Genomic DNA, 24,996 nt, shown 5'->3' with positions numbered 1-24,996 from the left:
GTGCTGCGGTAGCACTAGTAAGGGAAGGCAATGTGTTGCCCATTATATTGAAATAGGGCTTTCTGGGGTCCCCATATAAATAAAGAGCTATTTTTGGGCCACTCATATTAAATGGAGGGTTATGTGGGGCCCCCATATACTTAGTGGAGAACTGTTTAGTAGACCCCCATATATTAATTGGAAGGCTATGTGGGTCCCATGATATTGAAATGGAAGGCTATGTGGGGTCCATTATATTGAGTGGAGGGCTTTGTGGGGTCAGTTCTATTAAATAGAGGGCTCTGTGGGGCCCATTAAATTAAATGAATTGGTATGTAGGGCCCCCATATACCCAATGGAGGGCTATGTGGTGGGCCCCCATATATTAAATGGAGGGCTATATGTGACCCACATACCATATATACTCGAGTATAAGCCAACCCGAGTATAAGCCGACCCCCCTAATTTTGCCATAAAAAACTGGGAAAACTTAATGACTCGAGTATAAGCCTAGGGTGGAAAATGCAGCAGCTACAGGTAAATTTCAAAGTAAAAATAGATACCAATAAAGGTAAAATTAATTGAAACAAAAGTAGGTTAAGTGTTTTTGAATATCCATATTGAATCAGGAGCCCCATATAATGGTCCATAAAGTTTGATGGGCCCCATTAGATGCTCCATGTTAAAATATGCCCCATATAATGCTGCATAAAGGGTAATAAGGGCCTCATAAGATGTTCCATAGAGATATTTGCCCTATATAGTGCTGCACAACCGTTATGGCTCCATAAGATGCTCCGTACATTCACTTGCCCCATATAGTGCTGCACAAGTGTTATGGCCCCATACAGATGCTCCGCACAGCCACTTGCCCCATATAGTGCTGCACAAGTGTTATGGCCCCATAAGATGCTCCGTACAGCCACTTGCCCCATATAGTGCTGCACAAGCGTTATGGCCCCATACAGATCCTCTGCACAGTCACTTGCCACTTATAATGCTGCACAAGTATGGCCCCATAAGATGCTCTGCACAGTCACTTGCCCCTTATAGTGCTACACAAGTATGGCCCCATAAGATGCTCTGCACAGTCACTTGCCCCATATAGTGCTGCACAAGTATGGCCCCATAAGATGCTCTGCACAGTCACTTGCCCCATATAGTGCTGCACAAGTATGGCCCCATAAGATGCTCTGCACAGTCACTTGCCCCTTATAATGCTGCACAAGTATGGCCCCATAAGATGCTCCGCACAGTCACTTGCCCCTTATAGTGCTGCACAAGTATGGCCCCATAATATGTTCTGCACAGTCACTTGCCCCTTATAGTGCTGCACAAGTATGGCCCCATAAGATGCTCTGCACAGTCACTTGCCCCATATAGTGCTGCACAAGTATGGCTCCATAAGATGATCTGTAGAGTCACTTGCCCCATATAGTGCTGCACAAGTATGGCCCCATAAGATGCTCTGCACAGTCACTTGCCCCTTATAGTGCTGCACAAGTATGGCCCCATAAGATGCTCTGCACAGTCACTTGCCCCTTATAATGCTGCACAAGTATGGCCCCATAAGATGCTCCGCATAGTCACTTTCCCCTTATAGTGCTGCACAAATATGGCCCCATAAGATGCTCTGCACAGTCACTTGCCCCTTATAGTGCTGCACAAATGTGGCCCCATAAGATGCTCTGCACAGTCACTTGCCCCTTATAGTGCTGCACAAGTATGGCCCCATAAGATGCTCTGCACAGTCACTTGCCCCTTATAATGCTGCACAAGTATGGCCCCATAAGATGCTCTGCACAGTCACTTGCTCCATATAGTGCTGCACAAGTATGGCCCCATAAGATGCTCTGCACAGTCACTTGCCCCTTATAATGCTGCACAAATATGGCCACATAAGATGCTCTGCACAGTCACTTGCCCCTTATAATGCTGCACAAGTATGGCCCCATAAGATGCTCTGCACAGTCACTTGCCCCTTATAATGCTTCACAAGTATGGCCCCATAAGATGCTCTGCACAGTCACTTGCCCCTTATAATGCTGCACAAGTATGGCCCCATAAGATGTTCTGCACAGTCACTTGCCCCTTATAATGCTGCACCAATATGGCCCCATAAGATGCTCCGCACAGTCACTTTCCCCTTATAGTGCTGCACAAATATGGCCCCATAAGATGTTCTGCACAGTCACTTGCCCCTTATAGTGCTGCACAAATATGGCCCCATAAGATGCTCCGCACAGTCACTTTCCCCTTATAGTGCTGCACAAATATGGCCCCATAAGATGCTCTGCACAATCTCTTGCCCCTTATAGTGCTGCACAAATATGGCCCCATAAGATGCTCCGCACAGTCACTTGCCCCAGATAGTGCTGCACAAGTATGGCTGTTGTGAATTCTGCTTTTTGGCTCCCTCCGGTGGTTGTAGGTGGTAATGCAGTTGTCCCTGGGCTGCAGTTCTGGTCAGGTGTATCTGCTGATTGCAATTCTGACTGGGGTATTTAGGTTTGCAGGATTCATTAGTCCTTGCCAGTAGTCAATGGTTCTTGGGAGGTGTTGGACCTCTGTCTGGTTTCTCCTGCTTAGCTGCCAATTCAGCAAAGAGAAATGTCTGGTTTTTTTTTCTATGGCACACATGCTGTGTGCTGGATTTTTGATTGTATTTCTGCTCTGTGTGTAGGATTCTCTGGAGTTGCAGATATATGTTCCACGTCTTTAGTTAGATGGAGGAATTTTTTGTATAATCTGCTGTGGATATTTTTGGAAGGGTTTTAATACTGACCGCACAGTATTCTGTCCTATTCTTTCCTATTTTAGCTAGAGTGGCCTCTTTTGCTAAATCCTGTTTTCTGCCTGTGTGTGTCTTTCCTCTGCTACTCACAGTCAATATTCATGGGGGGCTGCCTATCCATTGGGGTTCTGCTCTGAGGCAAGATAGTATTCCTATTTCCATCTATAGGGGTGTTTAGTCCTCCGGCTGTGACGAGGTGTCTAGGGTTTGTTAGGCCCACCCCACGGCTACTTCTAGTTGTGGTGTTAGATCAGGATTTGCGGTCAGTACAGTTACCACCTACTCCAGTGAAAGTTATTCATGCGGCTCCAAGGTCACCGGATCATAACATATGGCCCAATAAGATGCTCCGCACAGCCACTTGCCCCATTTGCTTTTGCTGCCATAAAAAAAAAATTTCACATACTCACCTCTCTTCACTCAGGACCCCGGCACTTTTATCTGCTCCTCGCTGCGGTGTCTCTCCGTCTTCGGCACTGACGTTCAGCAGAGGGCGCGCACTGACTACGTCACCGTGCCCTCTTACCTGAGCATAACTGCTGAAGACAGAGCGACACCCGGACATAGGAACAGGTGACTATCGCGCAGCGCAGCGCTCCCCCTCCCCGTATAATTACCTGGTCCTGGCGCTGCGTCCCTACTTCTTCCCCGGCACTGCATCTTTTTCCTGTATTGAGCGGGCATCGTTACCGCTCATATACAGTAATGAATATGCGGCTCCACCTCTATGGGAGGTGGAGCCACATATTCATTTCTGTAATGAGCGGTGCCATGTGACCGCTCAATACAGGAAGAAGCTGCAGCGCTGGAAGAAGCAGGGACGTCCAGGGACCATGGCGGGAGCAGGTAAGTATAATTACACAGCCCCCGCTCCCCCTCCCGTGCCGACCCCCGGGTATGACTCGAGTATAAGGCTACTTTCACTTTAGCGTCGGAATCTCCCCGTCGCAATGCGTCGGGCAGAGATTCCGACGCTAGCGTTTGATGCACTGCACAACGGGTGCAGCGGATGCATTTCAACGGCGCATCCGCTGCCCCATTGTGAGGTGCGGGGAGGTGGGGGCGGAGTTCCGGCCGCGCATGCACGGTCGGAAAAGGAGGTCCGTCAGGAGCAAAAACGTTACATTTAACTTTTTTTTTTGCTCCCTGCGGTCCGCCACAACATGGCGCAACCGTCGCACGACGGTTGCTACGTGTGGCAATGCGTCGCAATGCGTCGCTAATGTTAATCTATGGGGCTAAAACGCATTCTGCAAACATTTTTGCAGGATGCGTTTTTTTGCCATAAACGACGCATTGCGACGTCTGGCAAAAAACGCCAGTGTGAAAGTAGCCTAAGCCGAGAGGGGGACTTTCAGCCCCCAAAAATGGGCTGCAAAATCTCAGCTTATACTCGAGTATATACAGTATATTAAGTGGAGGGCTATGTGGGGCCCCATCTATTAAATGGAGGGCTTTCTGTAGGACCCATTATATTGAAACAGGTCTTTCTGGGGTCCCCATATTAAAACGCATAAAAAGAGAAAAAAAAATGCAGCACTCACCCAAATCTTCCAAAAATCAGAAGTCCTTTATTTCGGCATTACAAGCCATGTCGGACGTGGCGCGGCATAGACAACACTGCGGCGGGGAGCGGGAATGAATGGAGACAAGACAGACGACGATCGTTTCGCGCTCCTGCGCTTCTACGGGTCAGGTGACTAATGCTGGTGATGTCACTTCCTTATATAGGACAGGACTTACCATATAAAACACATATAAACATATATAAACATTATTTAAAACCAACCTGTCTCCTTTCATGGACTGCATTTTACCGGCGAACTAAATGAAAATAGCCATGTCCAATTTATCATTGAGCCCCCATGGTCCCTCAGCATTAGTTTTAAGGATCCATCGAGCTTCCCTTTGCAGCAATACTTTATTGTCATTGCCCCCTTGCTGTGGAAACTTAACCCCTTTACCCCCAAGGGTGGTTTGCACGTCAATGACCAGGCCAATTTTTACAATTCTGACCACTGTCCCTTTATGAGGTTATAACTCCGAAACGCTTCAACGGATCCTGGTGATTCTGACATTGTTTTCTCATGACATATTGTACTTCATGATAATGGTAACATTTCTTTGATATTACCTGCGTTTATTTGTGAAAAAAACGGAAATTTGGCGAAAATTTTGAAAATTTCGCAATTTTCAAACTTTGAATTTTTATGCAATTAAATCACAGAGATATGTCATACAAAATACTTAATAAGTAACATTTCCCACATGTCTCCTTTACATCAGCTTAATTTTGGAACCAATTTTTTTTTTGTTAGGGAGTTATAAGGGTTAAAAGTTGACCAGCAATTTCTCATTTTTACAACACCATTTTTTTTTAGGGACCACGTCTCATTTGAAGTCATTTTGAGGGGTCTATATGATAGAAAATGCCCAAGTGTGACACCATTCTAAAAACTGCACCCCTCAAGGTGCTCAAAACCACATTCAAGAAGTTTATTAACCCTTCAGGTTACACAAAAATTTACTTCAGCTCCAATTTGTTTTATTTTACCAAGGGTAACAGGAGAAAATGGACCCCAAACATTGTTGTACAATTTGTCCTGAGTACGCTGATACCCCATATGTGGCAGTAAACCACTGTTTGGGCGCATGGGAGAGCTCGGAAGGGAAGGAGCGCCGTTTGACTTTTCAATGCAAAATTGACAGAAATTGAGATGGGACGCCATGTTGCGTTTGGAGAGCCACTGATGTGCCTAAACATTGAAACCCCCCACAAGTGACACCATTTTGGAAAGTAGACCCCCTAAGGAACTTATCTAGAGGTGTGGTGAGCACTTTGACCCACCAAGTGCTTCACAGAAGTTTATAATGCAGAACCGTAAAAATAAAAAATCATATTTTTTCACAAAAATTATATTTTTGCCCCCAATTTTTTATTTTTCCAAGGGTAAGAGAAGAAATTGGACCTCAAAAGTTGTTGTCCAATTTGTCCTGAGTACGCTGATACCCCATATGTGGCAGTAAACCACTGTTTGGGCGCATGGGAGAGCTCGGAAGGGAAGGAGCGCCGTTTGACTTTTCAATGCAAAATTGACAGGAATTGAGATGGGACGCCATGTTGGCTTTGGAGAGCCACTGATGTGCCTAAACATTGAAACCCCCCACAAGTGACACCATTTTGGAAAGTAGACCCCCTAAGGAACTTATCTGGATGTGTGGTGAGCACTTTGACCCACCAAGGGCTTCACAGAAGTTTATAATGCAGAGCCATAAAAATAAAACAAAATTTTTTCCCCACAAAAATTATTTTTTAGCCCCCAGTTTTGTATTTTCCCTAGGGTAACAGGAGAAATTGGACCCCAAAAGTTGTTGTCCAATTTGTCCTGAGTACGCTGATACCCCATATGTGGGGGGGAACCACCGTTTGGGCGCATGGGAGGGCTCGGAAGGGAAGGAGCGCCATTTGGAATGCAGACTTAGATGGAATGGTCTGCAGGCGTCACATTGCGTTTGCAGAGCCCCTAATGTACCTAAACAGTAGAAACCCCCCACAAGTGACACCATTTTGGAAAATAGACCCCCTAAGGAACTCATCTTGATGTGTTGTGAGAGCTTTGAACCCCCAAGTATTTCACTACAGTTTATAACGCAGAGCCGTGCAAATAAAAAATATTTTTTTTCCCACAAAAATTATATTTTATCCCCCAGTTTTGTATTTTTCCAAGGTTAGCAGGAGAAATTGGACCCTAAATGTTGTTGTCCAATTTGTCCTGAGTACGCTGATACCCGATATGTGGGGGGGAACCACCGTTTGGGCGCATGGGAGGGCTCGGAAGGGAAGGAGCATCATTTGGAATGCAGACTTAGATGGATTGGTCTGCAGGCGTCACATTGCGTTTGCAGAGCCCCTAATGTACCTAAACAGTAGAAACCCCCCACAAGTAACCCCATATTGGAAACTAGACCCCTCAATGAACTTATCTAGATGTGTTGTGAGAACTTTGAACCCCCAAGTGTTTCACTACAGTTTATAACGCAGAGCCGTGAAAATAAAAAATCTTTTTGTTTTCCCACAAAAATTATTTTTTAGCCCCCAGTTTTGTATTTTCCCAAGGGTAACAGGAGAAATTGGTCCACAAACATTGTTGTCCAATTTGTCCTGAGTACGCTGATACCCCATATGTGAGGGTAAACCCCTGTTTGGGCACACAGGAGAGCTCGGAAGGGAAGGAGCACTGTTTTACTTTTTCAACGCAGAATTGGCTGGAATTGAGATCGGACGCCATGTCGTGTTTGGAGAGCCCCTGATGTGCCGAAACAGTGGAAACCCCCCAATTATAACTGAAACCCTAATCTAAACACACCCCTAACCCTAATTCCAACGGTAACCCTAACCACACCTCTAACCCTGACACACCCCTAACCCTAATCCCAACCCTATTCTCAACTGTAAATGTAATCTAAACCCTAACCCTAACTTTAGCCCCAACCCTAACTGTAGCCCCAACCCTAACCCTAGCCCTAACCCTAGCCCTAGCCCTAACCCTAGCCCTAACCCTAGTCCTAACCCTAACCCTAGCCCTAACCCTAGCCCTAACCCTAGCCCTAACCCTAGCCCTAGCCCTAACCCTAGCCCTAACCCTAACCCTAACCCTAGCCCTAACCCTAACCCTAGCCCTAACCCTAGCCCTAGCCCTAACCCTAGCCCTAACCCTAACCCTAACCCTAGCCCTAGCCCTAACCCTAGCCCTAACCCTAGCCCTAATGGGAAAATGGAAATAAATACATTTTTTTTATTTTTCCCTAAATAAGGGGGTGATGAAGGGGGGTTTGATTTACTTTTATAGCGAGTTTTTTAGCGGATTTTTATGATTGGCAGCCGTCACACACTGAAAGACCCTTTTTATTGCAAAAAATATTTTTTGCAATACCACATTTTGAGAGCTATAATTTTTCCATATTTTGGTCCACAGAGTCATGTGAGGTCTTGTTTTTTGCGGGACGAGTTGACGTTTTTATTGAAAACATTTTCGGGCACGTGACATTTTTTGATCGCTTTTTATTCCGATTTTTGTGAGGAAGAATGACCAAAAACCAGCTATTCATGAATTTCTATTGGGGGAGGCGTTTATACCGTTCCGCGTTTGGTAAAATTGATAAATCAGTTTTATTCTTCGGGTCAGTACGATTACAGCGACACCTCATTTATATAATTTTTATGTTTTGGCGCTTTTATACGATAAAAACTATTTTACAGAAAAAATAATTATTTTTGCATTGCTTTATTCTCAGGACTATAACTTTTTTATTTTTTTGCTGATGATGCTGTATGGTGGCTCGTTTTTTGCGGGACAATATGACGCTTTCAGCGGTACCATGGTTATTTATATATGTCCTTTTGATCGCGTGTTATTCCACTTTTTGTTCGGCGGTATGATAATAAAGCGTTGTTTTTTGCCTTGTTTTTTTTTTTTCTTACGGTGTTTACTGAAGGGGTTAACTAGTGGGACAGTTTTATAGGTCGGGTCGTTACGGACGCGGCGATACTAAATATGTGTACTTTTATTGGGGTTTTTTTTTTATTTAGATGAAGAAATGTATTTATGGGAATAATATATATATTTTTTTTCATTATTTTGGAATATTTTTTTTTATTTTTTTTACACATTTGGAAATTTTTTTTTTTAACTTTTTTACTTTGTCCCAGGGGGGGACATCACAGATCAGTGATCTGACAGTTTGCACAGCACTCTGTCAGATCACTGATCTGACATGCAGCGCTGCAGGCTTCACAGTGCCTGCTCTGAGCAGGCTCTGTGAAGCCACCTCCCTCCCTGCAGGACCCGGATCCGCGGCCATCTTGGATCCGGGGCTGGAGGGAGCAGGGAGGGAGGTGAGACCCTCGCAGCAACGCGATCACATCGCGTTGTTCCGGGGGTCTCAGGGAAGCCCGCAGGGAGCCCCCTCCCTGCGCGGTGCTTCCCTGCACCGCCGGCACATCGCGATCATCTTTGATCGCGGTGTGCCAGGGGTTAATGTGCCGGGGGCGGTCCGTGACCGCTCCTGGCACATAGTGCCGGATGTCAGCTGCGATAAGCAGCTGACACCCGGCCGCGATCGGCGGCGCTCCCCCCGTGAGCGCGGCCGATCGGCTATGACGTACTATCCCGTCCAGGGTCAGATAAGCCCAGGGCACCTCGACGGGATAGTACATCTAAGGTCACAGAGGGGTTAACTATCTCCAAACCAGCAAAGCTTAGCAGGTTGGGATCGCCGCCATGCACATCTTGCATATGTCTCACTAGGCGTACGCGTCCCTTCCCTGTTAATACAGAGTTAAAATGCTCACGGAAGCGGACCATAAGAGGCCTAATTGTTTTCCCGATATAAAACCGGTTACACGGGCAAAAAATTGGGTAAACTACAAATTTGGTTTTACATGTTACAAAATCCATTACCTTATGGTGTACGGTGCCGACTTTTAAAGGGTTATCAGTCTTGTGCAGATGACACATGCTGCAACTTCCACATTTAAAGTTTCCCTGGGGCATTGATTTCTTAATCCACATGTTATCCACGTTAGCGATCCGATTTTTAACCACTAGGTCTCCTATATTAACATACCGTTTATACGCAAAAAGAGGGGAAAAAACGGATAAGTTTCTGAAATCCGTATCGTTTTGCAGTACGTGCCAATTTCTACGCACTGCAGCCCGAATATCGTTATCCAACGGATTATGTTTAAACGTAAACTTACTATTTTCGCCCCCATTAGTGATTAAGCTTTTCCCTTTATTTGCTCTTTTGCTGCCTTTTTTAATAAAAGGGCGGCACGGTACTGCAGTGGTTAGCACAGCAGCCTTGCAGCGCTGGAGTCCTGGGTTCAAACCCCACCAAGGACAACATCTGCAAAGAGTTTGTATGTTCTCTCCGTGTTTGCGTGGGTTTCCTCCCACATTCCAAAGACATACTGATAGGGAATTTAGATTGTGAGCCCTATTGGGGACAGTGATGATAATGTGTGCAAAATGTAAAGCGCTGCGTAATATGTTAGCGCTATATAAAAATAAAGATTATTATTATAAAAATAAAGATTATTATTATTAATAAATCAATTTGGGATAACTTGGCTGCCCTCAATTCTGCTTGATGTAAAATAGGCTCCGGGTAACCTCTATTTTTAAAACGCGTTTTTAGTTCCTGTATTTGGCTCTTATATGTCTCGTCACAATTATTAATTTTTCTCAGCCTAACCATTTGGCTGTATGGAATGCTGTGTCTGGTATGGTTAGGGTGGGCACTTTGGAAATGCAGAACATTGTTGTTGGCCGTAATTTTTCTGTGGACACTTGTTTTAATTAACCCCTCTCTGATCTCAACTTTTACATCCAGAAACTCCAATTCTCTGTTGTTAAACACAGATGTGAACATCATGTTGTCATCATTATTTTCGTTCAAGAATGCAACAAAGTCATTGAAGATTTGTTCCCCTCCGTCACACACAATGAAAATATCATCGGCAAACCTCAAGTATAGATGAATATACTGTATGCTTCAGATAGGGGTTCAGGGGCCCGGTGACATGCTTCTCCTCAAACGCCGCCAAAAAGAGGTTTGCGAAGACGCATGCCACCGGTGTCCCCATCGCAGTGCCAACTCTTTGGCTATACCACTTGTCCAAGAATTTAAACGTGTTATTTGACAGGACAAACTCTAAACCATCCAAAACAAAAGAAATAAAGTCCTGATCTTTTTCTGTATTCGTGAGGATGCTGGGGGATTCTTGTGTACAGATTGACAATGTCAATGGACGCCAAAGCAAAAGTTGATTGCCAACAAAAATCTCTCAACGCCAACAAGAAGTTGCCGGAGTCTTTAACAAACGGGGGATTTTTAGGAGCAGAGGTTTCAAAAACCTGTCTAAAAACTGGGATAGCGGCTCAGTCACTGAATTTTTTCCTGAGATTATTGGGCGTCCCGGGGTTTTTTTCGCATTTTTATGGATCTTTGGGATGCTATACCAGTGCGGGAAGCATGGAAATTCCGGCAACAGCTTTTCAGCTCTCCCTTTAGTAATTGTCCCTTTCTCCACATATTTTCGTAACAAGGATCTTAACTTTTGTTTGATGTGATGAGTTGGATTACAATCCAACTTTTAATATGTGCCTGAATCATTAAGCTGTGATAAAGCTTCCTCTATGTAATAAGATTTATCCATGATGACTAAATTACTGCATTTATCGGCTTTTCTGATGATGACATTATCCCATTTTTGTATATTAAATGGAGGGCTATTTTGGCCCCTCATATTAAATGGAGGTTTGTGTTGGGCATACTTATATTAAATGGAGGACTATGTGAGGCCCCACTATATTAAATGGAAGGCAATGTGGGATCCATTATATGAAATGGAGGGCTAAGTGGGGACCCCATATATTTAGGGTTATGTGAGGCCCCCAAATATTAATTGGATGGCTATGTTGGGGCCCCCATTTATTAAATGTAAGGCTATGTGGGAACCATTATATTAAATGGAGGGTTAAGTGGCGCCCATTATATTAAATGGAGCACTATGTAGGGCCCATTATATTAAATAGAGCACTTTATGGGGCTCATTATATTAAATGGAAGGCTATGTGGGGACCAATATTGAATTTAGGGGTCTGTGGGGTCAGTTAAACTAAATGGAGGGCTCTGTTCCCATTATATTAAATGGAGGGCTATGTGGGGCCCCCATATATTAAATGGAGGGCTATGTGGGGCCCCCATATATTAAATGGAGGGCTATGTGGGGCCCCCATATATTAAATGGACGGCTATGTGGGGCCCCCGTATATTAAATGGACGGCTATGTGGGGCCCCCATATATTTAATGGAGGGCTTTGTGGGGCCCATTATATTAAAATACGGATTTCTGTGGGGCCCATTATATTGAAATAGGGCTTTCTGGGGTCTCCATATTAAAGGGAGGGCTATTTTGGCACACTATCAGGAAATGGTGTGCTCCGATGGCACGCAAACGATAAAAGGGTGTGCTCTGGTGGCATGGGAAAAGAAAAGGGTGTCCTCCGGTGGCACGCCAACGGGAACTGGGTGTGCTCCGGTGGCACGCTAACGGGAAATGGTATGCTCCGGTGGCACGCCAAAGGGAAAAGGGTGTGCTCCGGTGGCACGCCAACGGGAAAGGGTGTGCTCCGGTGGCACGCCAACGGGAAAGGGTGTGCTCCGGTGGCACGCCAACGGGAAAAGGTGTGCTCTGGTGGCATGCCAACGTGAAAAGGGTGTGCTCCGGTGGCATGCCAATGGGAAAAGGTGTGCTCCGGTGGCACGCCAACGGGAAAAGGGTGTGCTCTGGTTGCACGCCAACAGGAAATGGGTGTGCTGACACGCCAACGGGAAAAGGCTGTGCTCCGGTTGCACGCCAACGGGAAAAGGGTGTGCTCTGGTGGTACTCCAACGGGAAAAAGGTGTGCTTCGGTGGTGCGCCAACGCAAAAAGGGTGTGCTCTGATGGCACGCCAATGGAAAAATGATGTGCTCCGGTGGCACGCCAACGGGAAAAGGATGTGTTTCGGTGGCACGCCAACGGGAACAGGGTGTGTTCCGTTGGCACGCCAACGGGAAAAGGGTGTGTTCCGGTGGCACGCCAAAGGGAAAAGGGTGTGTTATGGTGGCACGCCAATGGGAAAAGGGTGTGTTCCGGTGGCACACCATTGGAAAAAGGGTGTGTTCTAGTGGCACGCCAACGGGAAAAGTGTGTGCTGCGGTGGCACTAGTAAGAGAAGGCTATGTGTGGCACATTATATTGAAATACGGCTTTCCGGGGTCCCCATATAAACGAAGAGCTATTTTTGGGCCACCCATATTAAATGGAGGGCTATATGGGGCCCCCATATACTTAATATATGGGGGTCTACCAAACAGCACTCCATTAAGTGGAAGGCTATGTGGGTCCCATGATATTGAAATGGAAGGCTATGTGGGGTCCAATATATTGAATGGAGGGCTTTGTGGGGTCAGTTCTATTAAATAGAGGGCTCTGTGGGGCCCATTAAATTAAATGAATTGCTACGTAGGGCCCCCATATACTTAATGGAGGGCTATGTGGTGGGCCCCCATATATTAAGTGGAGGGCTATATGTGGTCCACATATATTAAGTGGAGGGCTATGTGGGGCCCCCATCTATAAATGGAGGGCTTTCTGTAGGGCCCATTATATTGAAACAGGTCTTTCTGGGGTCCCCATATTAAATGGAGGGCTATTTACCATATATACTCGAGTATGAGCCGAGATTTTCAGCTCATTTTTTTGGGCTGAAAGTCCCCCTCTTGGCTTATACTCAAGTCATACCGGGGGGGGATGGGGGCGGGGGCTGTCTAGTTATACTTACCTGCTCCCGGCGTGGTCCCTGCAGTCCCTGCTTCTTCCAACGCTGCAGATTCTTCCTGTACAGAGTGGTCACATGATACCGCTCATTACAGCAATTAATATGCGGCTCCACCTCCCATAGGGGTGGAGCCGCATATTCATTGCTGTAAATGAGCGGTAACTGTGACAGCTCAATACAGGAAGAAGATGCAGCGCCGGGAGAAGCAGGGACCTCGCCGGGAGTAGGTAAGTATACTGCGTGATATTTACCTGTTCCTCGCTCCAGTGCGGCTCCGTCTCCAGCGTCCTCTGGCAGTGACGCTCAGGTCGGAGGGCGCGGTGACGTAGTCAGTGCGCGCCCTCTGCTGAGCGTCAGTGCTGGAGACGGAGCCACACGAGGAGCAGGTAAATATTGAAAGCGAGCGAAGAGAGGTGAGTATGTGATTTTTATTGTAACAGCAGCAGCATTATATATGGCAAAGCTTTATATGGCGCATCTATGGGGCCATAATGAACGGTGCAGAGTGTTATATATGGGGCACAGCTTTATATGGAGCATCTATGGGGCCATAATGAACGGTGCAGAGCATTATATGTGGCACAGCTTTATATGGAGCATCTATGGGGCCATAATGAACGGTGCAGAGCATTATATGTGGCACAGCTTTATATGGAGCATCTATGGGGCAATAATGAACGGTATGGAGCATCTATTTTTATTTTTGAAATTCACTGGTAGCTGCTGCATTTCCTACCCTAGGCTTATACTCGAGTCAATAAGTTTTCCCAGTTTTTTGTGGCAAAATTAGGGGGGTCGGCTTATACTCGGGTTGGCTTATACTCGAGTATATACGGTATATTAAATGGAGGACTATGTGAGGCCCCACTATATTAAATGGAAGGCAATGTGGGATCCATTATATGAAATGGAGGGCTAATTGGGGACCCCATATATCTAGGGCTATGTGAGGCCCCCAAATATTAATTGGAGGGCTATGTTGGGGCCCCAATTTATTAAATGTAAGGCTATGTGGGAACCATTATATTAAATGGAGGGCTAAGTGGCGCCCATTATATTAAATGGAGCACTATGTAGGGCCCATTATATTAAATAAAAGGCTATGTGGGGACCAATATTGAATTTAGGGGTCTGTGGGGTCAGTTAAATTAAATGGAGGGCTCTGTTCCCATTACATTAAATGGAGGGCTATGTGGGGCCCCCATATATTAAATGGAGGGCTATGTGGGGCACTCGTATATTAAATGGAGGGCTATGTGGGGCCCCCATATATTTAATGGAGGGCTTTGTGGGGCCCATTATATTAAAATAGGGATTTCTGTGGGGCCCATTATATTGAAATAGGGATTTCTGGGGTCTCCATATTAAAGGGAGGGCTATTTTGGCACACTATCGGGAAATGGTGTGCTACGATGGCATGCAAACGATAAAAGGGTGTGCTCCGGTGGCACACCAACGGGGAAAATGTGTGCTTCGTTGGCATGCCAATGGGAAAAGGGTGTGCTCTGGTGGCACGGGAAAAGAAAAGGGTGTCCTCCGGTGGCATGCCAATGGGAAAAGGATGTGCTCCGGTGGCACACCAACGGGAAAAGGTGTGCTCCGGTGGCACGCCAACGGGAAATGGGTGTGCTCCGGTGGCATGCCAACGGGAAAGGGTGTACTCCAGTGGCACGCTAACGGGAAATGGTGTGCTCTGGTGGCAGGCCAACGGGAAAGGGTGTGCTCTGGTGGCAGGTCAATGGGAAAGGGTGTGCTCCGGTGGCAGGCCAACGGGAAAGGGTGTGCTCCGGTGGCACGCCAACAGGAAAGGGTGTGCTCCGGTGGCACGCCAACGGGAAAAGGTGTGCTCTGGTGGCATGCCAACGGGAAAAGGGTGTGCTCCGGTGGCACGCCAACAAAAAAATGTGTGCTCCTGTGGCTCGGCAACGGGAAAAGGGTGTGCTCCAGTGGCACGCCAACGGGAAATGGGTGTGTTCCGGTGGCACGCCAACGGGAAAATGATGTGTTCCGGTGGCACGCCAATGGGAAAAGAGTGTGTCCCGGTGGCACACCAATGGAAAAAGGTTGTGTTCTAGTGGCAGGTCAATGGGAAAGGGTGTGCTCCGGTGGCATGCCAACGGGAAAAGGTGTGCTCCGGTGGCATGCCAATGGGAAAAGGGTGTGCTCCGGTGGCATGCCAACAAAAAAAGGTGTGCTCCTGTGGCTCGGCAACGGGAAAAGGGTGTGCTCCAGTGGCACGCCAACGGGAAATGGGTGTGCTCCAGTGGCACACCAACGGAAAAAGGGTGTGCTCCGATGGTATGCCAGCGTTAAAATGGTGTGCTCTGGTGGCACGCCAATGGGAAAAGGCTGTACTCCGGTGTCACACCAACGGGAAAAGGGTGTGCTCCTGTGGTACTCCAATGGGAAAAAGGTGTGCTTCGGTGGTGCCCCAACGCAAAAAGGGTGTGCTCCGGTGGCATGCCAACGGAAAAATGATGTGCTTGGGCGGCACGCCAACGGGAAAAGGGTGTGTTTCGGGGGCACGCCAAAGGGAACAGGGTGTGTTCCGGTGACATGCCAACGGGAAAAGGATGTGTTCTGGTGGCACGCCAACGGGAAAATGATGTGTTCCGGTGGCACGCCAATGGGAAAAGGGTGTGTCCCGGTGGCACACCAATGGAAAAAGGTTGTGTTCTAGTGGCAAGCCAACGGGAAAAGGGTGTGCTGCGGTAGCACTAGTAAGGGAAGGCAATGTGTGGCCCATTATATTGAAATAGGGCTTTCTGGGGTCCCCATATAAATAAAGAGCTATTTTTGGGCCACTCATATTAAATGGAGGGTTATGTGGGGCCCCCATATACTTAATGATACACTGTTTGGTAGACCCCCATATATTAACCCCTTCATGACCCAGCCTATTTTGACCTTAAAGACCTTGCCGTTTTTTGCAATTCTGACCAGTGTCCCTTTATGAGGTAATAACTCAGGAACGCTTCAACGGATCCTAGCGGTTCTGAGATTGTTTTTTCGTGACATATTGGGCTTCATGTTAGTGGTAAATTTAGGTCAATAAATTCTGCGTTTATTTGTGATAAAAACGGAAATTTGGCGAAAATTTTGAAAATTTCGCAATTTTCACATTTTGAATTTTTATTCTGTTAAACCAGAGAGATATGTGACACAAAATAGTTAATAAATAACATTTCCCACATGTTTACTTTACATCAGCACAATTTTGGAAACAAAATTTTTTTTTGTTAGGAAGTTATAAGGGTTAAAATTTGACCAGCGATTTGTCATTTTTACAACGAAATTTACAAAACCATTTTTTTTAGGGACCACCTCACATTTGAAGTCAGTTTGAGGGGTCTATATGGCTGAAAATACCCAAAAGTGACACCATTCTAAAAACTGCACCCCTCAAGGTACTCAAAACCACATTCAAGAAGTTTATTAACCCTTCAGGTGCTTCACAGCAGCAGAAGCAACATGGAAGGAAAAAATGAACATTTAACTTTTTAGTCACAAAAATTATCTTTTAGCAACAATTTTTTTATTTTCCCAATGGTAAAAGGAGAAACTGAACCACGAAAGTTGTTGTCCAATTTGTCCTGAGTACGCTGATACCTCATATGTGGGGGTAAACCACTGTTTGGGCGCACGGCAGGGCTTGGAAGGGAAGGAGCGCCATTTGACTTTTTGAATCAAAAATTGGCTCCACTCTTTAGCGGACACCATGTCACGTTTGGAGAGCCCCCGTGTGCCTAAAAATTGGAGCTCCCCCATAAGTGACCCCATTTTGGAAACTAGACGCCCCAAGGAACTTATCTAGATGCATAGTGAGCACTTTGAACCCCCAGGTGCTTCACAAATTAATCCGTAAAAATGAAAAAGTACTTTTTTTTCACAAAAAAATTCTTTTAGCCTCAATTTTTTCATTTTCACATGGGCAACAGGATAAAATGGATCCTAAAATGTGTTGGGCAATTTCTCCTGAGTACACCAATACCTCACATGTGGGGGTAAACCACTGTTTGGGCACATGGTAAGGCTCGGAAGGGAAGGAGCGCCATTTGACTTTTTGAATGAAAAATTATTTCCATCGTTAGCGGACACCATGTCGCGTTTGGAGAGCTCCTGTGTGCCTAAACATTGGCGCTCCCCCACAAGTGACCCCATTTTGGAAACTAGACCCCCCAAGGAACTTATTTAGATGCCTAGTGAGCACTTTAAACCCTCAGGTGCTTCACAAATTGATCTGTAAAAATGAAAAAGTACTTTTTTTTTCACAAAAAAATTCTTTTCGCCTCAATTTTTTCATTTTCACATGGGCAGTAGGGTAAAATGGATCATAAAATTTGTTGGGCAATTTCTCCCGAGTACGTCGATACCTCATATGTGGGGGTAAACCACTGTTTGGGCACTCGGCAGGGCTCGGAAGGGAAGGCGCGCCATTTGACTTTTTGAATGGAAAATTAGCTCCAATTGTTAGCGGACACCATGTCGCGTTTGGAGAGCCCCTGTGTGCCTAAACATTGGAGCTCCCCCACAAGTGACCCCATTTTGGAAACTAGACCCCCCAAGGAACTTATCTAGATGCATATTGAGCACTTTAAACCCCCAAGTGCTTCACAGAAGTTTATAACGCAGAGCCATGAAAATAAAAAATGATTTTTCTTTCCTCAAAAATGATTTTTTAGCCTGGAATTTCCTATTTTGCCAAGGATAATAGGAGAAATTGGACCCCAAATATTGTTGTCCTGTTTGTCCTGAGTACGCAGATACCCAATATGTGGGGGTAAACCACTGTTTGGGCGCACGGCAGGGCTCGGAAGGGATGGCACGCCATTTGGCTTTTTAAATGGAAAATTAGCTCCAATCATTAGCGGACACCATGTCACGTTTGGAGAGCCCCTGTGTGCCTAAACATTGGAGATCCCCCAGAAATGACACCATTTTGGAAACTAGACCCCCAAAGGAACTAATCTAGATGTGTGGTGAGGACTTTGAACCCCCAAGTGCTTCACAGAAGTTTATAACGCAGAGCCATGACAAAAAAAAAAAAAATATTTTCTCAAAAATGATCTTTTAGCCTGCAATTTTTTATTTTCCCAAGGGTAACAGGAGAAATTTGACCCCAAAAGTTGTTGTCCAGTTTCTCCTGAGTACGCTGATACCCCATATGTGGGGGTAAATCACTGGGCACATGCCGGGGCTCGGAAGTGAAGTAGTGACGTTTTGAAATGCAGACTTTGATGGAATGCTCTGTGGGCGTCACGTTGCGTTTGCAGAGCCCCTGATGTGGCTTACCAGTAGAAACCCCCCACAAGTGACCGCATTTTGGAAACTAGACCCCGAAAGGAACTTATCTAGATGTGTGGTGAGCACTTTGAACCCCCAAGCGCTTCATAGAAGTTTATAATGCAGAGCCGTGAAAATAATAAATACGTTTTCTTTCCTCAAAAATAATTAGCCCAGAATTTTTTAATTTTCCCAAGGGTAACAGGAGAAATTTGACCCCAATATTTGTTGTCCAGTTTCTCCTGAGTATGGTGATACCCCATATGTGGGGGTAAACTACTGTTTGGGCACATGCCGGGGCTTGGAATTGAAGTAGTGACGTTTTGAAATGCAGACTTTGATGGAATGCTCTGCGGGCGTCACGTTGCGTTTGCAGAGCCCCTGATGTGCCTAAACAGTAGAAACCCCCCACAAGTGACCCCATTTTGGAAACTAGACCCCGAAAGGAACTTATCTAGATGTGTGGTGAGCACTTTGAACCCCCAAGTGCTTCATAGAAGTTTATAATGCAGAGCCGTGAAAATAATAAATACGTTTTCTTTCCTCAAAAATAATTATTTAGCCCAGAATTTTTTATTTTCCCAAGGGTTACAGGAGAAATTGGACCCCAAAAGTTGTTGTCCAGTTTCTCCTGAGTACGCTGATACCCCATGAGTGGGGGTAAACCACTGTTTGGGCACACGTCGGGGCTCAGAAGGGAAGTAGTGACTTTTGAAATGCAGACTTTGATGGAATGGTCTGCGGGTGTCACGTTGCGTTTGCAGAGCCCCTGGTGTGCCTAAACAGTAGAAACCCCCACAAGTGACCCCATTTTAGAAATTAGACCCCCCAAGGAACTTATCTAGATATGTGGTGAGCACTTTGAACCCCCAAGTGCTTCACAGACGTTTACAACGCAGAGCCGTGAAAATAAAAAATCATTTTTCTTTCCTCAAAAATTATGTTTTAGCAAGCATTTTTTTTGATTCACAAGGGTAACAGGAGAAATTGGACCCCAGTAATTGTTTCGCAGTTTGTCCTGAGTATGCTGGTACCCCATATGTGGGGGTAAACCACTGTTTGGGCACACGTCAGGGCTCGGAAGTGAGGGAGCACCATTTGACTTTTTGAATACGAGATTGGCTTGAATCAATGGTGGCGCCATGTTGCGTTTGGAGACCCCTGATGTGCCTAAACAGTGGTAACCCCTCAATTCTACCTCCAACACTAACCCCAACACACCCCTAACCCTAATCCCAACTGTAGCCATAACCCTAAACACAACCCTAACCGCAACACACCCCTAACCATAACCACAACCCTAATTCCAACCCTAACCCTAAGGCTATGTGCCCACGTTGCGGATTCGTGTGAGATATTTTCGCACCATTTTTGAAAAATCCGCGGGTAAAAGGCACTGCGTTTTACCTGCGGATTTTCCGCGGATTTCCAGTGTTTTTTGTGCGGATTTCACCTGCGGATTCCTATTGAGGAACAGGTGTAAAACGCTGCGGAATCCGCACAAAGAATTGACATGCTGCGGAAAATACAACGCAGCGTTTCCGCGTGGTATTTTCTGCACCATGGGCACAGCGGATTTGGTTTCCATATGTTTACATGGTACTGTAAACCTGATGGAACACTGCTGCGAATCCACAGCCAAATCCGCACCGTGTGCACATAGCCTAATTCTAAAGGTATGTGCACACGCTGCGGAAAACGCTGCGGATCCGCAGCAGTTTCCCATGAGTTTACAGTTCAATGTAAACCTACGGGAAACAAAAATCGCTGTGCCCATGCTGCGGAAAAACTGCACGGAAACGCAGCGGTTTACATTCCGCAGCATGTCACTTCTTTGTGCGGATTCCGCAGCGGTTTTACAACTGCTCAAATAGAAAATCGCAGTTGTAAAACCGCAGTGAAATGCGCAGAAAAACCGCGGTAAATCCGCCATAAATCCGCAGGGGTTTAGCACTGCGGATTTATCAAATCCGCAGCGGAAAAATCCGCAGAGGACCAGAATACGTGTGCACATACCGAAACCCTAACCCTAGCCCTAACCCTACCCCTAGCCCTAACTCTACCCCTACCCCTACCCCTAGCCCTAACCCTAACCCTACCCCTAGCCCTAACCCTAACCCTAGCCCTAACCCTACCCCTAACCCTAACCCTACCCCTAACCCTAACCCTAACCCTATTCTAACATTAGTGGGAAAAAAAAAATTTCTTTATTTTTTTATTGTCCCTACCTATGGGGGTGACAAAGGGGGGGGGGTCATTTATTATTTTTTTTATTTTGATCACTGAGATAGATTATATCTCAGTGATCAAAATGCACTTTGGAACGAATCTGCCGGCCGGCAGATTCGGCGGGCGCACTGCGCATGCGCCCGCCATTTTGGAAGATGGCGGCACCCAGGGAGAAGACGGACGGGACCCCGGCTGGATCGGTAAGTATGATGGGGTGGGGGGGGACCACGGGGGGGGAGGGGATCGGAGCACGGGGGGGGGGGGGGGGAAAATCGGAGTGCGGGAGGGGTGGAACGGAGCACGAGGGGTGGAACGGAGCACGGGGGGCGTGGAACGGAGCACGGGGGGGCTGGAATGGAGCACGGGGGGGTGGAACGGAGCACCGGGGGGGTGGATCGGAGTGCAGGGGGGGTGATTGGAGCACGGGGGGGGTGATTGGAGCACGGGGGGAGCGGACAAGAGCACGGGGGGGAGCGGAGCACTGGACGGAGGGGAGCCGGAGCAGTGTACCGGCCAGATCGGAGGGCTGGGGGGGGGGGCGATCGGAGGGGTGGGGTGGGGGCACACTAGTATTTCCAGCCATGGCCGATGATATTTCAGCATCGGCCATGGCTGGATTGTAATATTTCACCCGTTATAATGGGTGAAATATTACAAATCGCTCTGATTGGCAGTTTCACTTTCAACAGCCAATCAGAGCGATCGTAGCCACGAGGGGGTGAAGCCACCCCCCCTGGGCTAAACTACCTCTCCCCCTGTCCCTGCAGATCGGGTGAAATGGGAGTTAACCCTTTCACCCGATCTGCAGGGACGCGATCTTTCCATGACGCCGCATAGGCGTCATGGGTCGGAATGGCACCGACTTTCATGACGCCTACGTGGCGTCAAAGGTCGGGAAGGGGTTAATTGGAAGGCTATGTGGGTCCCATGATATTGTAATGGAAGGCTATGTGGGGTCCATTATATTGAGTGGAGGGCTTTGTGGGGTCAGTTCTATTAAATAGAGGGCTCTGTGGGGCCCATTAAATTAAATGAATTGGTACGTAGGGCCCCCATATACCTAATGGAGGGCTATGTGGTGGGCCCCCATATATTAAATGGAGGGCTATATGTGGCCCACATACCATATATACTCGAGTATAACCTGACCCGAGTATAAGCCGACCCCCCTAATTTTGCCACAAAAAACTGGGAAAACTTAATGACTCGAGTATAAGCCTAGGGTGGAAAATGCAGCAGCTACCGGTAAATTTCAAAGTAAAAATAGATACCAATAAAGGTAAAATTAATTGAAACATCAGTAGGTTAAGTGTTTTTGAATATCCATATTGAATCAGTAGCCCCATATAATGCTCCATAAAGTTTGATGGGCCCCATTAGATGCTCCATGTTAAAATATGCCCCATATAATGCTCTATAAAGGGTTATAAGGGCCTCATAAGATGCTCCATAGAGATATTTGCCCTATATAGTGCTGCACAAGCGTTATGGCCCCATAAGATGCTCCGTACAGTCACTTGCCCCATATGGTGCTGCACAAGTGTTATGGCCCCATACAGATGCTCCGCACAGCTACTTGCCCCTTATAGTGCTGCACAAGTGTTATGGCCCCATACAGATGCTCCGCACAGTCACTTGCCCTATATAGTGCTGCACAAGAGTTATGACCCCATAAGATGCTCCGTACTGCCACTTGCCCCATATAGTGCTGCACAAGCGTTATGGCCCCATACAGATCCTCCGCACAGTCACTTGCCACTTATAATGCTGCACAAGTATGGCCCCATAAGATGCTCTGCACAGTCACTTGCCCCATATAGTGCTGCACAAGTATGGCCCCATAAGATGCTCTGCACAGTCACTTGCCCCATATAGTGCTGCACAAGTATGGCCCCATAAGATGCTCTGCACAGTCACTTGCCCCTTATAGTGCTGCAGAAGTATGGCCCCATAAGATGCTCTGCACAGTCACTTGCCCCTTAACAATGCTGCACAAGTATGGCCCCATAAGATGCTCTGCACAGTCACTTGCCCCTTATAATGCTGCACAAGTATGGCCCCATAAGATGTTCTGCACAGTCACTTGCCCCTTATAGTGCTGCACAAGTATGGTCCCATAAGATGATCTGCACAGTCACTTGCCCCATATAGTGCTGCTCAAGTATGGCCCCATAAGATGATCTGCACAGTCACTTGCCCCATATAGTGCTGCACAAGTATGGCCCCATAAGATGCTCTGCACAGTCACTTGCCCCTTATAGTGCTGCACAAGTATGGCCCCATAAGATGCTCTGCACAGTCACTTGTCCCTTATAATGCTGCACAAGTATGGCCCCATAAGATGCTCCGCACAGTCACTTTCCCCTTATAGTGCTGCACAAGTATGGCCCCATAAGATGCTCTGCACAGTCACTTGCCCCTTATAGTGCTGCACAAGTATGGCCCCATAAGATGCTCTGCACAGTCACTTGCCCCTTATAGTGCTGCACAAGTATGGCCCCATAATATGCTCTGCACAGTCACTTGCCCCTTATAATGCTGCACAAGTATGGCCCCATAAGATGCTCAGCACAGTCACTTGCCCCTTATAATGCTGCACAAGTATGGCCCCATAAGATGTTCTGCATAGTCACTTGCCCCTTATAGTGCTGCACAAGTATGGCCCCATAAGATGCTCTGCACAGTCACTTGCCCCATATAGTGCTACTCAAGTATGGCCCCATAAGATGATCTGCACAGTCACTTGCCCCATATAGTGCTGCACAAGTATGGCCCCATAAGATGCTCTGCACAGTCACTTGCCCCTTATAGTGCTGCACAAGTATGACCCCATAAGATGCTCTGCACAGTCACTTGCCCCTTATAGTGCTGCACAAGTATGGCCCCATAAGATGCTCTTCACAGTCACTTGCCCCTTATAGTGCTGCACAAGTATGGCCCCATAAGATGCTCCGCACAGTCACTTGCCCCTTATAATGCTGCACAAGTATGGCCCCATAAGATGCTCTGCACAGTCACTTGCCCCTTATAATGCTGCACAAATATGGCCCTATAAGATGCTCCGCACAGTCACTTTCCTCTTATAGTGCTGCACAAATATGGCCCCATAAGATGCTCTGCACAGTCACTTTCCCCTTATAGTGCTGCACAAGTATGGCCCCATAAGATGCTCTACACAGTCACTTGCCCCTTATAGTACTGCACAAATATGGCCCCATAAGATGCTCTGCTCAGTCACTTGCCCCTTATAGTGCTGCACAAGTGTTATGGCCCCATACAGATGCTCCGCACAGCTACTTGCCCCTTATAGTGCTGCACAAGTGTTATGGCCCCATACAGATGCTCCGCACAGCCACTTTCCCCATATAGTGCTGCACAAGTGTTATGGCCCCATAAGATTCTCCGTACAGCCACTTGCCCCATATAGTGCTGCACAAGCGTTATGGCCCCATACAGATCCTCCGCACAGTCACTTGCCACTTATAATGCTGCACAAGTATGGCCCAATAAGATGCTCTGCACAGTCACTTGCCCCATATAGTGCTGCACAAGTATGGCCCCATAATATGCTCTGCACAGTCACTTGCCCCATATAGTGCTGCACAAGTATGGCCCCATAAGATGCTCTGCACAGTCACTTGCCCCTTATAGTGCTGCACAAGTATGGCCCCATAAGATGCTCTGCACAGTCACTTGCCCCTTAATAATGCTGCACAAGTATGGCCCCATAAGATGCTCTGCACAGTCACTTGCCCCTTATAATGCTGCACAAGTATGGCCCCATAAGATGTTCTGCACAGTCACTTGCCCCTTATCGTGCCGCACAAGTATGGCCCCATAAGATGCTCTGCACAGTCACTTGCCCCATATAGTGCTGCTCAAGTATGGCCCCATAAGATGATCTGCACAGTCACTTGCCCCATATAGTGCTGCACAAGTATGGCCCCATAAGATGCTCTGCACAGTCACTTGCCCTTTATAGTGCTGCACAAGTATGGCCCCATAAGATGCTCTGCACAGTCACTTGCCCCATATAGTGCTGCACAAGTATGGCCCCATAAGATGCTCTGCAAAGTCACTTGCCCCTTATAGTGCTGCACAAGTATGGCCCCATAAGATGCTCTGCACAGTCACTTGCCCCTTATAATGCTGCACAAGTATGGCCCCATAAGATGCTCTGCACAGTCACTTGCCCCTTATAGTGCTGCACAAGTATGGCCCCATAAGATGCTCTGCACAGTCACTTGCCCCTTATAGTGCTGCACAAGTATGGCCCCATAAGATGCTCTGCACAGTCACTTGCTCCATATAGTGCTGCACA

Source organism: Ranitomeya imitator, chromosome 4 (genome assembly GCF_032444005.1).
Source record: "Ranitomeya imitator isolate aRanImi1 chromosome 4, aRanImi1.pri, whole genome shotgun sequence".
NCBI classification, from domain to species: Eukaryota; Metazoa; Chordata; class Amphibia; order Anura; family Dendrobatidae; genus Ranitomeya; species Ranitomeya imitator.
The sequence above is the reverse complement of the archived record's forward strand: the minus strand, read 5'-3'. Positions refer to the sequence as shown.